Below are 13027 nucleotides of genomic sequence, written 5' to 3'. Positions count from 1 at the left end.
GCACATTGATGCTAATTATGTGAGTTAATCTTGCAGATCATGATGTAGGAAAATAACTTGATGCATGTTCCAAAATTGGATACAGAGAAGAAAACAAATCCAGGGAGATAAACAGAAAGACAGTGTCAAGAAAAGATGAAATTGCAGCAGGAGGCAATAAGACACAAGATGCGGTAAGTTTTAATTGTCGTCTGTGTTGCATTTTACAAGGTGTCAACTAGCATTAACAAATGAAGAGTGATCTGTGTTTCACAAAAGTATAGTTTTCAGGTTGAAAGGTTATATACTCGAGAACACAATAAACTTATTACACAACATGCGCCGTTTGGAAACGTGAAAACAACAATCAGCAAAGATATGTTATAATTTACGATCAAGGGGATAAACCTAACAGGTTTGGCGAAAAAAATCACTTTCGTTCGCCAATGTTGTTACATTAAACGATAAAGTGGTAGAGATAAACACATTGTCAAAATTATTAATGAATGGCAGTGACGAAAAATCATTAGCAAGTCTAGTAACAGGGACAACTCCTGCGAGTTAAATCATTCAGAGACCTGCCCACGCCAACTGTGAAGGGTTTCCTTGCAAGTAGCTGTTACTATTCCAGTCAATCAGCTGGCAGCCCATTGGTTTACGCCTGGGAGGGGGCTTGGTGTTTACGTCAGGACGTCTCTGATTTTGTATTGGCTGTTCCGTTACCGGGTTGGATGATGAGAAGGACTTTGAGTGATGATTGGACGGTAGCCGGTGGGCGGGGCCCGGCCGTGGTTACGTCGTATTTGTTGTCGTGTCAGGGGCCGGGCCTGGAGCTGGAGTTGCGGCAGAGGTTGGGGCGAATAGGCCTGGAGAGCAGAGCGCGGTGGGGGAAAGGTCGGGGCGGTTCGTGTTTCTTCTCTCTTGCGAAGCCATTCGGAGCCGAGGCTCGGTTAGTGCTGAAGCAGGAATTGCTCCGATTGCCGACAGACTAGGATTCGGCGATGATGCCTCTCCGAGGGACCGACAACAGGGCCGATCTAGGGGCCCCTGGCAGCGTACGGACCGCACGGGGCTGAGGGTTGCTGCTGAGTTCGGGTAAGATGTAGCTCGTTGTCTGTTGTTGTCGTCTCTCCTTGTATTCCCCACCTTTCTGTCACCCTGCCGAATCATGGGCCACTAACCAGGCCCGTGATTGCGGCAGCTCTTTGCTGCTATTCTTCTGCAGCATGAAACGTTCCTGTGATCTATGTTTTCCCCATAGGCTTGGTATCTGTCGTGTACCGAGATCTTTTTTGTTTCTCCTCCCTATCCACACACAACCCGCCCCCCGAACCATCTCCAGCTCGGGGGAGCTATTACACATTTGTCACTGTTACAAGTCAAATGCTGCAAAGATGATCCTTTAACCACTGCACCAGGATTATAAAATAATTAGTGTTTCGTCATATCTGCCCTATTGTTATCTTAATCTGATTTTACTGCTGAACTGCCCAAATACTTGCGATACGTGTTGCAACTAAAATATTTTGCACCTGATGCTGCAAATGACAGTATCATAGCTACTGGAAGCATCTTTCTTCACTACGATTTTGTGAGAAGTGATTCAAACGTTGTATTTCATGGGATTTGGAATGAATAAATAAAGGAAGATGGCTCGTTCAAGGCTCAGTTCCAGGATTTTTAATATTCCTATTGAAATAACTTACAGTTTTCTGCAAAATTGGAACTCTGGTTATAAGGGTAGAAATCTTATCAGTTTTCGCACAACTACATATCGAAGTTCCTGTCTGTTTGTACATGAGAAATTTACGGAGCACTGTTTTTTGGGAAATCTGTCACAAATCTCTTAGGACAAGCTAAAAACAAATGTTAGTTTGTTTGAAAGAAACCGGAAATGACACACCTCTTAGGGTTACATCCATGTGAGTAAATTATTGGAAACCTTTAGTAGAAACGAAATCGTAGAGCATCACAATATATATGTTATAAACAACATGGATTTTGAAGGGAAGACTTGTCAATGTAACTGAACTGTTTGGTGTTACAGATGATAAGCAGCATATGGTGTGCTTGAATTTCAGTAAGGCTGTTGATGCAGTTCCACTGGAAAAGCTGGTACTGAAAATACAGAAAATGAAAAGAAAATGGTAGTACTAGAATTATCACAATGGAAGAAGGTTACGTGTCCCTGGGAACCTTTTAATTCTTTTTTTGTTTTAATAACTCCATTAGTTGTTTGAAGGTAGGAATAATGATAGTTTTGCAGCATGTGCAAGTTTAGCCAATGAAGAGCAGGATAAGACAGATGGAATGAACTTGTATTTGGGAATGAGACAGGTGGCAGATGAAATGCCAAGTGCTTCACTTGTGGTTCAAAAAAAAAGGAATAGAAATAATGTACGTGGAAAGGTAAGAGACCTGGCATTCCTGATAGATAATACATTCACAGAAAGCTTTGACAAACAGCAAATCATAAGTGGAAATTGCTGAAAGACCACTATTGAATTAAAATATCAGGAAGATTCTACTGTTAACCATTGGTCCTATAACTGCTATGGAGAGGAAACAGAAAAGAGCAAATTGATCTGATAACTGCTCCTCATAATGTAATCCATTTATGTGAACTGGGCGTACCCTCACTAGAAAAGAGGTGATATGCTTACAGTCTTCAGATTCTAAACGAGCTGGATAGTGTGGAACATTACATGCTGTTTCTGATTTTCAAGGATGCTGAGACCAATGGAAATAATTATGCTTGAGGGAGTTCAGTTCAAAACGAATGAATGGAAATTTTTTTCCCTTCACCACTCCTTAGTTCACGTCACACTCCCCACTATCCACTCCAACCCACCCGGTACCTTCTCCTGTAACCGTAAAAGATGCAATGCCTGCCCGCACACCACCTCCCTCACCTCCATCTAGGGCCTTAAACAGTCCTTCCAAGTGAGACAGACCTTCACCTGCATCTCCTTCAGCCCAGTCTATTGCATCCAGTGCTCCCGATGTGGTCTTCTCTAAATGTAGAGTAGGTGACTGTTTCGCTGAACATCTTCGCCTGGCCCGTAACGGCCAGACCAACCTTCTGCTCACCGCCCATTTCAACTGTAACCCACCGCCCCCCAGACGTGTCTGTCCTCGGCATCCTCCAGTGTCACCCAACCCGGAACCCAAATTTGAAGAACAACACCTTATCTTCTGCCTGGGCAACCTACAACCCAGAGGACTCAACACTGAGTTCTCCAATTTCAAATAACCTTCCCATCCATCCCTTCTCCTTTTCTAGCCTCACCTCCTCCCTTCCATTCCATCTTCTGACCCTCTTTTTTTTTGCCACCAACGGGATTCACCCCTCCAGTTGACCAGCCAGGTCATACCTACTACCAGTGTCCACCTATCACCACCGTTCCGCTACCTGATTGCCCCCTCTCTTTATCTGTAGCTTCTCCACCCCAGCATCCAGTCCTGAAGAAGGGTAATACCTGAAACGTTGACTTTCCCTTTCCTTCAGATGCTGGCTGGCTTGCTGTGTTCTTCCAGTCTCCTGTTTGTCTACCTTGGATTCCAGCATCTGCAGGTTTTTTTGTCTCTAACCATGGTCAATCTATACAACAGGCTTGTTATTGAAAGATGGTAGAAGCAGATGTTTTTGATTCATTCAAATGAAAGTTACCTTAAGTAATATTTTGGGATATAATGTGTAATTTGAGACATGCACGGTGAATACAGCATGCTTGTAGGAACAGGTGACTTTGGATGTGTTTATTACCAAAAATTCCATCACTGGAGGTTTCCTTGTGTCATATTTGTGTGTTGCTGTCCATAGAGTGGTTGCTGTAATTAGTCAACAACTTCATTATCATTACCATGTGATCATCCAGGATGGCAGGAGATGCACTAAATGTGTCCTGCCTTTTTTGACTGGAAAATGCAAGATTCCTAACATACTGAAAACATTGAGAGTTATTTGGCAAAATAGTAACTGTATACTAATATAGTGATGTTATAAGCATTGAAAATACTTCCTCTTTGTTTACTAAATAGATAAATAGTGTTAGAGGGCAATGATACAATGGCAAAATAAATCCAGGAGGATTTCTTTACTTCTTCTTTTTCATCCTGATAGCATAGGGGAGTTCAAAATTAGAGGGCATAATTTTGAAGTGAAGGAGAAAAGATTTAAAAGGGGCAACTTTTTCATGCAGTCTGTGGTCCATATATGGAACTAACTGCCAGTGGAAATGGTAGATGCAGGTACAGTCACAACATTTAAAAGACATTTGGACAGATATATGAATAGAAAAGGTTTAGAAGGACATGAGGCAAATAGGACTAGATTAGTTTGGTATACCTGGTTGGTATGGACGAATTGGAACAAGGTTCTGCTTCCATGCTGTATGACTCTATAATGCTGTGCTACAAATATACTTGGGGGTTGATTAGCTCAATTGGCTGGACAGCTGGTTTGTGATGCAGAGTGACACCAACAGCTGAGGTTCAATACCAGCTGAGGTTACCGCAAAGGTCTTTCCTTTTCAATCTCACCAGAGTCCTGGTGACCCTGAGATTAAACCACCAGTCAACTTTCTAATGAGAGAGCAGCCCTGTGTTCTGGTAGGGCTATGGTATCTTTATTATCTGTATGTTGTACAGACTAACACCAGATACAATGAATATTATATACATAAATGCAAATCCTTTTCCATGAAACTGATCGTTAAAATATTGAAGAGAGCAGTTGTTCCAGCCTGAACCCTGGTGCGATGTGTGATGAGGTTTCCAGAATCTCAATGTTGTCAGATATCTGTATGTTTCTTGACTTGCTGGCTTGTGACCATACAGTTTCTGTTGTTGAATTCTGAAGTAATGTTGGCATTCCTTTCCTTTTGAGTAGTTATTTAAAGTTAGTGATGGGATCAATATTTGCAGGGATAGATTTGGGTATGTGTGAGAAGTGAGAGATAATTCTCCACCTGTAAGTCTGAAAGCTACTGGTCTACTTCAATATAGAAAGATTAAATTTTGTATACCTATGATGCAAGTTATTAATGACATTCTGGTGCTTCATTGGTTGGAAGATGTTGTGACCTTTCCCTTCTTGCTATCTACATATTTCAGATTAAGTCTTTATTATAACGAAACTGCTTATTGTAATGTAAATCACCATTAATGAAAGCAAATGATCTGGGAATTTGCTGCGAATAAATTATCACTTTCTATATGTCAACTTTTTTTTATTGGCTGTGTACAATTTTGGAAATGTCCTTTAGTTGTTTACATTGCTGAGAATTGTGACTTTTTTCCTTTTGATTTAATTACTGCTGTGAACATGTGAAAGAGCTTGAACTATATTTGCAAGTAATGTCAACATACTGGGAGATGCTTATTGCGGGTTACTTCAGAGGTGGCAGTAGCTAATGCATTGATTTCCACTGGTTGTTATAGGTGCCATTTAATAGTGAAGCAGAATGATTTTAGCGTTCTGACCTATATGGATTTTTCTCCTAATAGCTGCCAGCTCCATGGCTAGAAAATGAAAGCTGTGATCATAGCTTTTAAATAATTGCATTCATGTGTTTGATTTTTTTTGTAGTCATTGGTTTTCTGAAATCTGTTACATAATTTAAATGAAATGTGATGCTAAATATTGGGATCCAAAAAATAGTTTGATTTTTAGAATAGAAGAGTGGACCACGATTATGTGATTATTCTAGAGACTTCTTTACAGAGCCTAAAGCTAAACATAGTGTTTTTTTTTCAATTTAAGGAAAGACAAAATAACCTTGGCAAATCCTTAAAGGTGATTTATGAAGTATTTTACAACCAATTAGTGTACTGTTGGGAGTGTACGCTGTAGTCCCAATTGCAATGCAGCAACAAATTTATATACGGGAAATCTGCTAAAACAGAAAGAAAGTCAATCGCCAATCACTCTATTTTGCTGATGTTGGCAGGAAAACTTTCATTTCTCACTTCAGAAAGCACAATGATAGCTTTTGTGTCCACTTGAAATTCAGGTGGTTTCTTGGTTTAATGTCTCATTGGAAGTCTCCACCTCTGACAGTGCAGCATTTCCTCAGTCCTGCATTGAAATGTCAGTCTACATGATATACACAATTTTCTGGAGTATGACTTGGACAAGTGACCTTCTAACTTGACTGGCAGAGCTATCAGAATTTTGAGGTATTGTGGTCCCTTTATTTGGGACAACTATTTTCTTGACATTTGAGTCTCTTCTTGGAACTATGATATTTTCTGTTGAGCTGAGACTCCCACTTCCAAAGATAATGCTTTTAAACTCTGGAGACATAGACGCCTTGGATATGCATTGTATAATTTATATTTTTTTTAAAAAATGTGGTTACAATAGAAAATTGTCAGATAAATGATGAAGGTAAAGTGCATTGCAAGATTGGTGAAACAATACTAAAACAGAAGTTGCTGGAAAAGCTCAGCAGGTCTGGCAGCATCTGTGAAGAAAAAATCAGTTAATGTTTCAGGTCAGTGACCCTTCCTCAGAATGGTGAAACAATAAACTGGCATGTAACTTTATTCTTTGCTGTCCTTTGTTTCTAGTCCCAGATCAAATACTTGTTTATATTTTTAAAAAATAAGTTAAACTTGCTTTGTAGTGCCAGCAGATATTCTGTTATATTATTTGGAAGTTTCTTTCTGGTTCTGATATTGTGTTACACCCCACATCACATTTCACCGTTGCTGAATAGCAGTGACAAGAGAAGCTAACATGATGTAAAATTGTAAAATTTGCAGAATTGTAAAGAAAGCAGAAAATTGGTTGGAGTCACTTCTCAGCCCAAGTGCAATTTACAGGTCCTGATAATTTGGCACACTAGCACGTACCAAACCTGAGCAGCTTATTGGGCACCTTAACATGAATGTTAACTGTAACTATGAACTTAATTACAGCCTAAACATCTGCACAAAGAATTGTGGTGACTATTGTATTTGTTAACATAAATGTGAATGGGTAGCATGCCTACACAGTTTTCCATGTTATTGATTCAGTATAGAATAGTAGAATGTTGCACGCATATTCAAACATACAGTGACAGAGCAGAGCTTTACCGACTTAAACAATAATGATCGATAAAAGATAACAGAATAATTAATAGAAATTGAATGTTGGTACAAGGAATACAGGAGTTTAACAATACGGTTATATACCATTTGCAGTAAACAACAGTCCCTTATGGCAATACTGTAATGACATTCAATTCAGAGAAGAGTGAAGTGGTACATTTTGTAAGAAAGAATGAAGAGAGGCAACATAAATGAAGGGCACAATTCTAAAGGCGTGCAAGAACAGAGGGACCTGGTGGTCTGTATGCACTATTTGTTGAAGGTGGCAAGGTGGGTTGAAATGTAGCCAAAATGGTATATGGTGATCGGGGGCTTAAAAACAGACAATAGAAAAGCAAGAATGTGTTGTAAACCTGTGTAAATCATCAGTAAAGTGATGGAAGGTGTCATCAACAGTGCTATCAAGCAGCACCTGCTCAGAAATAACCTGCTCAGTGATGCCCAGTTTGGGTTCTGCCAGGGCCACTCAGCTCCTGATCTCATTACAACCTTGGTTCAAACATGGACAAAAGAGCTGAATTCCAGAGGTGAGGTGAGAGTGACAGCCCTTGATATCAAGGCTGCATTTGACCAAGTGTGGCATCAAGGAGTCCTAGTAAAAGTGGAATCAATGGATATCAGGGCAAACTCTCCGGTGGTTGGAGTCATACCTGACACATAGGAAGGTGGTCGTGGTTGTTGGCAGTCAATCATCTCAGCTCCAGGACATCTCTGCAGGAGTTCCTCAGGGTAGTGTCCTAGGCCCAAGCATCTTTAGCTGCTTCATCAATGACCTTCCCTCCATCATAAGGTCAGAAGTGGGGATGTTCGCCGATGATTGTGCAATGCTCAGCACCATTCGTGATTCCTCAGATATAGGTCCATGTTCACATGCAACAAGACCTGGACAATATCCAGGCTTGGGCTGACAAGTGGCAAGTGATACTTGCGCCTCATAATTGCCAGGCTATGACCATCACCAATAGGAGACAATCTAACCACCGCCCCTTGACATTCAATGGTGTTACCATCACTGAATCCCCCACTATTAACATTCTGGAGATTGCCATTGACCAGAAACTCAACTGGACTCAGCACATAAACACATCGGCTACAAGAGCAGGCCAGAAGCTAGGAATACTGTGGCGAGTAACTCCCCCCCTGACTCCTCAAAGCCTGTTCTCCATCCACAAGGCACAAGTCAGGACCGTGATGGAATACTCCCCATTTGGCTGGATGAGTGCAGCCCCAACAACACTCAAGAAGCTTGACACCATCTAGGACAAAGCAGCCCACTTGATTGGCACTACATCTACAAGCATTCATACCCTCCATCACCGACGCTCATTAGAGCAGTGTGTACTATCTGCAAGATGCACTGCAGAAATTCACCAAAGATTCTCAGACAGCACCTTACAAACCCACAACCACTTCCATCTAGAAGGACAAGGACATCAGACATATGGGAACACCACCACCGCCAAGTTCCCCTCCAAGTCAGTCACCATCCTGACTTGGAAATATATTGCCGTTCCTTCACTGTCGCTGGGTCAAAATTCTGGAATTCCCTCTCTAATAGCATTGTGGGTCAACCCACTGCAGGAAAACTGCAGCGGTTCAAGAAGGCAGCTCACCACCACCTTCTCAAGGGCACCTAGGGATGGGCAAGAAATGCTGGCCGGCCAGCGATGCGCACATCCCACAAAAAAATGAATGGAAAAAAATTGGAGAATAGTGTCCAGTTCTGGGTATTGCTCTTCAGAAAGAATGTGATGGCATTTGGCTACAGAAATTCTTTACTCAAGTGGTTCCTGGAATGTTGGATTTCAATTACAGGAAAAGGTTGAGATGCTGTGATTATTTTCCTCAAGGAGGTAAAGGTTAAAAAGAGATTTGATAGAAGTGGTCAAAATCGTAAGATGTCTCAATAGAATAGGTAGAGAAACTGTTTCCAATGGAAGAAGGGCTGTGAACCAGATGACATTGATTTAAGGTGGCTGGTAAACAACCAATAGTGACATGAGCAGAATTTGCTTATATGGTAGCAGTTAGGGTATGGAAGTACTACCTAAGAATGCAATAGAGGCAGATTTAATTATGGTTGTCAGAAAGGAATTGGTGAAACATCTGGAAAACATGCTAGGCGTTAGAGAAAATTGGGGGAGTGGAATTATGAGTCAATATCTATGTAAACTGCAAGAGATGACATATGAAATTCCCTCCTTCTGTGTTGTAACTATTTGTGCAAATGACATTTAGACAGGAAACATATGTTCTATTGGAGTCAGAGTCATTGTTTGTGGTCCATCGAGGTATTTTAAAGCAGGGATTCTCAGCCTGCGTTCACAGGATCTCAGGGGTTGTGGCAAGATTTTCACAGATTCCATGAAATAATTGTGTCTCAGATGGAAGAAGATCATTGTTACTTAAATGTAAATTTAAACCAAATGAGCAATTCCTAAACAAGAGCCTCTTTCAATGGAAGTCATTTTCATAATGCTGACATTCCAGTCATTGGTTTATTTCTGGTACATTGGGAAACTCCGGAGAAGTGAATTGACTGGAGCATCGGCCATTCAGGTGCTGAGATGGGATTGTGTTGAGAAACAATTGGGAAAGTAGACTGACCAGAGCACCTGTCATTTACTGATAGAAGTAGATTTCTATTAAGGTGCTCCCGAGGAAATGGATTGATTGAGTGATGGAGTTACCAGTTTCTCATTGAAAGAAAGCAATTTTTAAGCAAAAATCTCAGTGAGCCATGGGTGATGTTTTAAAAAAAATAATATTAGAAACTCTTGAATTTAGACTTGCTTCAATATCTTCACGTGAGAATGTTTCAGAAATGGATTGAGCAAAAAGTTTCTGATGATGAACAATTATATTGAGAAGTAATTGAGTGAAAGTTTACACTGTCATAAAGTAAATTATTTTACTAGTTTCGTAGTTTCCAGCAAGGGGACATTGTGGCAAAGTGGTAAAGTCATTCGACTAGTAATCTGGAACTCCAGGCTAATTTTCATTGGAAGTGGATTCGAATCTCACCATGGCAGATGGCAAATTTTTTTATACTTCAGTTAAAAGCTGGCCTCATTGCAACCAAGTGACTACCAATTGCCGTAAAAGCCCATCCGGTTCACTCGTGTGCTGTAGAAAAGGAAATCTTCCATCTTGCCTGGTCTGGCCTACTTGTGACTCCAGACCCACAGCAATGTGGTTTCTTCACTGGTCCCCTTGGAAGTTAGGGATGTGAATAAATGCTTGCTAACTGGCAATGTGCACAATCCATGAGCAAATTTTGAATAATGATTTGTCTGTACAGTGGTTGGTTTTGCTATTGTTACCAAACTAACTGACTATCACACTCTGAAATCCCAGGAATTCCCAAAACCTCAACAACAACTAATGTTGTGTGGTATTTCCACATGGTAAAATGCTTCACATGAGCATCATCAAACAATGTTTGACACTGATCTACAAAAGATATTAGTGCAGGTAACCAAAACCAAATGCATGGATGCCTGAGATGGTGTGATAATTTTCAGGTTATCATGAATTCTCATTCTTAATTTTCCTTGAGAAGGTGGTGGTGAGCCAGATAGTTAGAGATGGTAATATGTTTTAGGTTCTGTTCCTCTCCCCACCAACCTTTCTGATGCTGAATCAGTCTGTTCACAGCCTTGATGTCATCTTTGAGCCCAAGGTGAACTTCCGAACACATGCATGTACCACTTTGTACTTCTAACATTACCTGATTCTGCCGTTACCTAAAAGCCTAAATCATGCCTTTTACCTCCAGACTGTTTGAATGCGGTCTGGGATGGCCATTCATGTTCCCCTCACTGGACCTGAAGTCATCCAGAAATTCCACCCACTATTTTAACTTTCAGTAAGTTCCATTTACCTATGCTCACTGTCCTTCTTTGGTTCCCAACCATCTCAATTTACATGTCCTCATTTTGTTTTCAAATACTTCATCAGCCTTGGTCCCTTCCTGGTAATCTGCTTCAACCTGACAATCTTCTGATGGCTATGCTTCCCTAATTCTAGCCTCTTGTGAGTTTGTGAAATGGTTACAGAACTGGTTTGGTCACAGAAGACAAAGTGGCGGGGTTTATGTTTTTCAGATTGGAGATCTGTGACCATTGGCATTCTGCAGGGATCAGTGCTAGGACCCCTGTCGTTTGTATTATATATATATATACACATGTGTATATATAACTGATTTAGAGGAGAATTTAGGTGGCCTGATTAGTAAGTTTACAGATGAAACAATGATTGAGAGAGCTGTGGATAGTAAGAAGGATCACCAGATGATACTACAGGATATAGAAATGCTGGAGACTTGGGCGTAGAAATGAGAGATGGAGTTTAATCCAGGCAAGTGAGAGGTGATGCGGGAGGGAAGTATTAAATAAATGGCAGAACCCATAGAAACATTAACATGCAGAGGAATCCAGGTGTACAGGTTCACAGTTCCCTGAAAGTGGCAGCACGAGTGGATATGGTGGTCAAGAAGGCATATGGCATGCTAGCATTCATCGGTCGGGGCATTGAGTACAAAATTGATAAGTCATGTTGCAGCTGTATGGAACCTTAGTTAGGCCACATTTGGAATATTGCGTAGGGTTCTAGTGGCCAGAAGGATGTGGAGGCTTTGGAGAGGGTACAGAAAAGATTTACCAGGATGTTACCTGGTTTGGAGGGTATTAGCTATGAGGAGAGATGGGACAAACTTGGTTTGTTTTCACTTGAATGTCGGAGGCTGAGGGACTACCTGACAGAAGTTTACAAAACTGAGAGGCATGGATAGAATGGATGATCAGAGTCTTTTGCCCTGGGTAAAAATATCAATTACTAGAGGACAATGATTTAAAGTAAAGGCAAGAAAGTTTAATTTTTTTTTGCACAGAGGGTAGTAACTGCCTGGAATGTGCTGCCAGAATAGGTGGTAGAAGCAGATACAGTACCAATGTTTAAGAGGCATCCAGACATACATAAATAGGCAGGAAATAGAGAGATATGGACTGCATAGAGACAAGATGTTTTTAGTTTTTAAAGTTGTCATGTGCTGTGCTGTTCTTTGTTCTTGTTCTTGTGCATCCTTGATTTTAGTCACTCCATTGGTAGATGTGTCATCATGTGGCTAGGCCCCAATCTCTGGACTTCCATCCCTAAACCTCTACCTCTCTTTTCTCCATTCATGCATCTTAGAAGCTCTCTCTTTGATTAAGCTTTTGATCATCAGTTGTAATAGATCATAATGTGTGTGCCTGTATGTCAATTTTTGCTGGTAATCCTCATAAGAAGCACTTTGATACATTTTATTATGTTAAAAAGTTGTGTAAATGCAAGTAGTCATTCGATTAATATTGCTATAACTTTTATTAGTGGCACATTCACTTATGCAACGTAAGTATGGCTAGTGCTAATATTTTGACTTGTTGTTTAGTATCACTAGGTTCAAACGGCTGGAGTGAAGAAATTCAGGTTCAGTCAGTTGATGTCATGGTTCTACCAGTGACTGCAGTTCTATTATCCAGATATTCAGGTATTAGCTTATTTGATAATTGTTAGCTCTTGTTTGCTTTCCCATGAACTTTGCAGACTTTCCATTGTAGCAATACAGGAATCACAATACTTGGATTGTGCCATGCTATTTGATCTTCAACTGCTTTAAATGTTCATTCTTATCAGTACATCATTAGTAAAGAGGAGGGAAAAAACGTTTGCAGTTATCATGTGTTTTTCACAATCCTCAGGCTTTCTCAAGCCATTTTACAGACCATGAAGTATTTTATGACATATTCACTGTTACAGTGTAGGAAAGTCAATGAGTGTATTAATAGAGATCGTAGGAACTACAGATGCTGGAGAATCTGAGATAACAAGGTGTAGAGCTGGATGAACACAGCATGGCAAAGCAGCATCAGAGGAGCAGGAAAGCTGACGTTTCGGGCCTAGACCCTTC

The 13027-nt window shown here is 40.6% G+C and overlaps 1 protein-coding gene across 4 annotated transcripts in view; it reads left to right on the top strand.

Annotated features, from left to right (window-relative positions):
* The first annotated feature begins 767 nt into the window (after positions 1-767).
* The window catches only part of ccdc186 (coiled-coil domain-containing protein 186), a 115035-nt gene continuing 102775 nt past the window's right edge, over positions 768-13027 (top strand). For 2 of the 4 annotated variants that reach the window (XM_048609048.1, XM_048609046.1), the window contains exons 1-2: positions 768-1074; positions 12509-12607. The gene's annotated coding sequence lies outside the window, so the exon portion shown is untranslated. The remainder of the gene's footprint in view (positions 1075-12508; positions 12608-13027) is intronic. The other 2 variants (XM_048609047.1, XM_048609045.1) reach the window with 1 other exon arrangement.

Source organism: Rhincodon typus, chromosome 20 (assembly GCF_021869965.1).
Source record: "Rhincodon typus isolate 14 chromosome 20, sRhiTyp1.1, whole genome shotgun sequence".
NCBI classification, from domain to species: domain Eukaryota; kingdom Metazoa; phylum Chordata; class Chondrichthyes; order Orectolobiformes; family Rhincodontidae; genus Rhincodon; species Rhincodon typus.
This window is presented reverse-complemented; position numbering and strand designations above follow the sequence as displayed.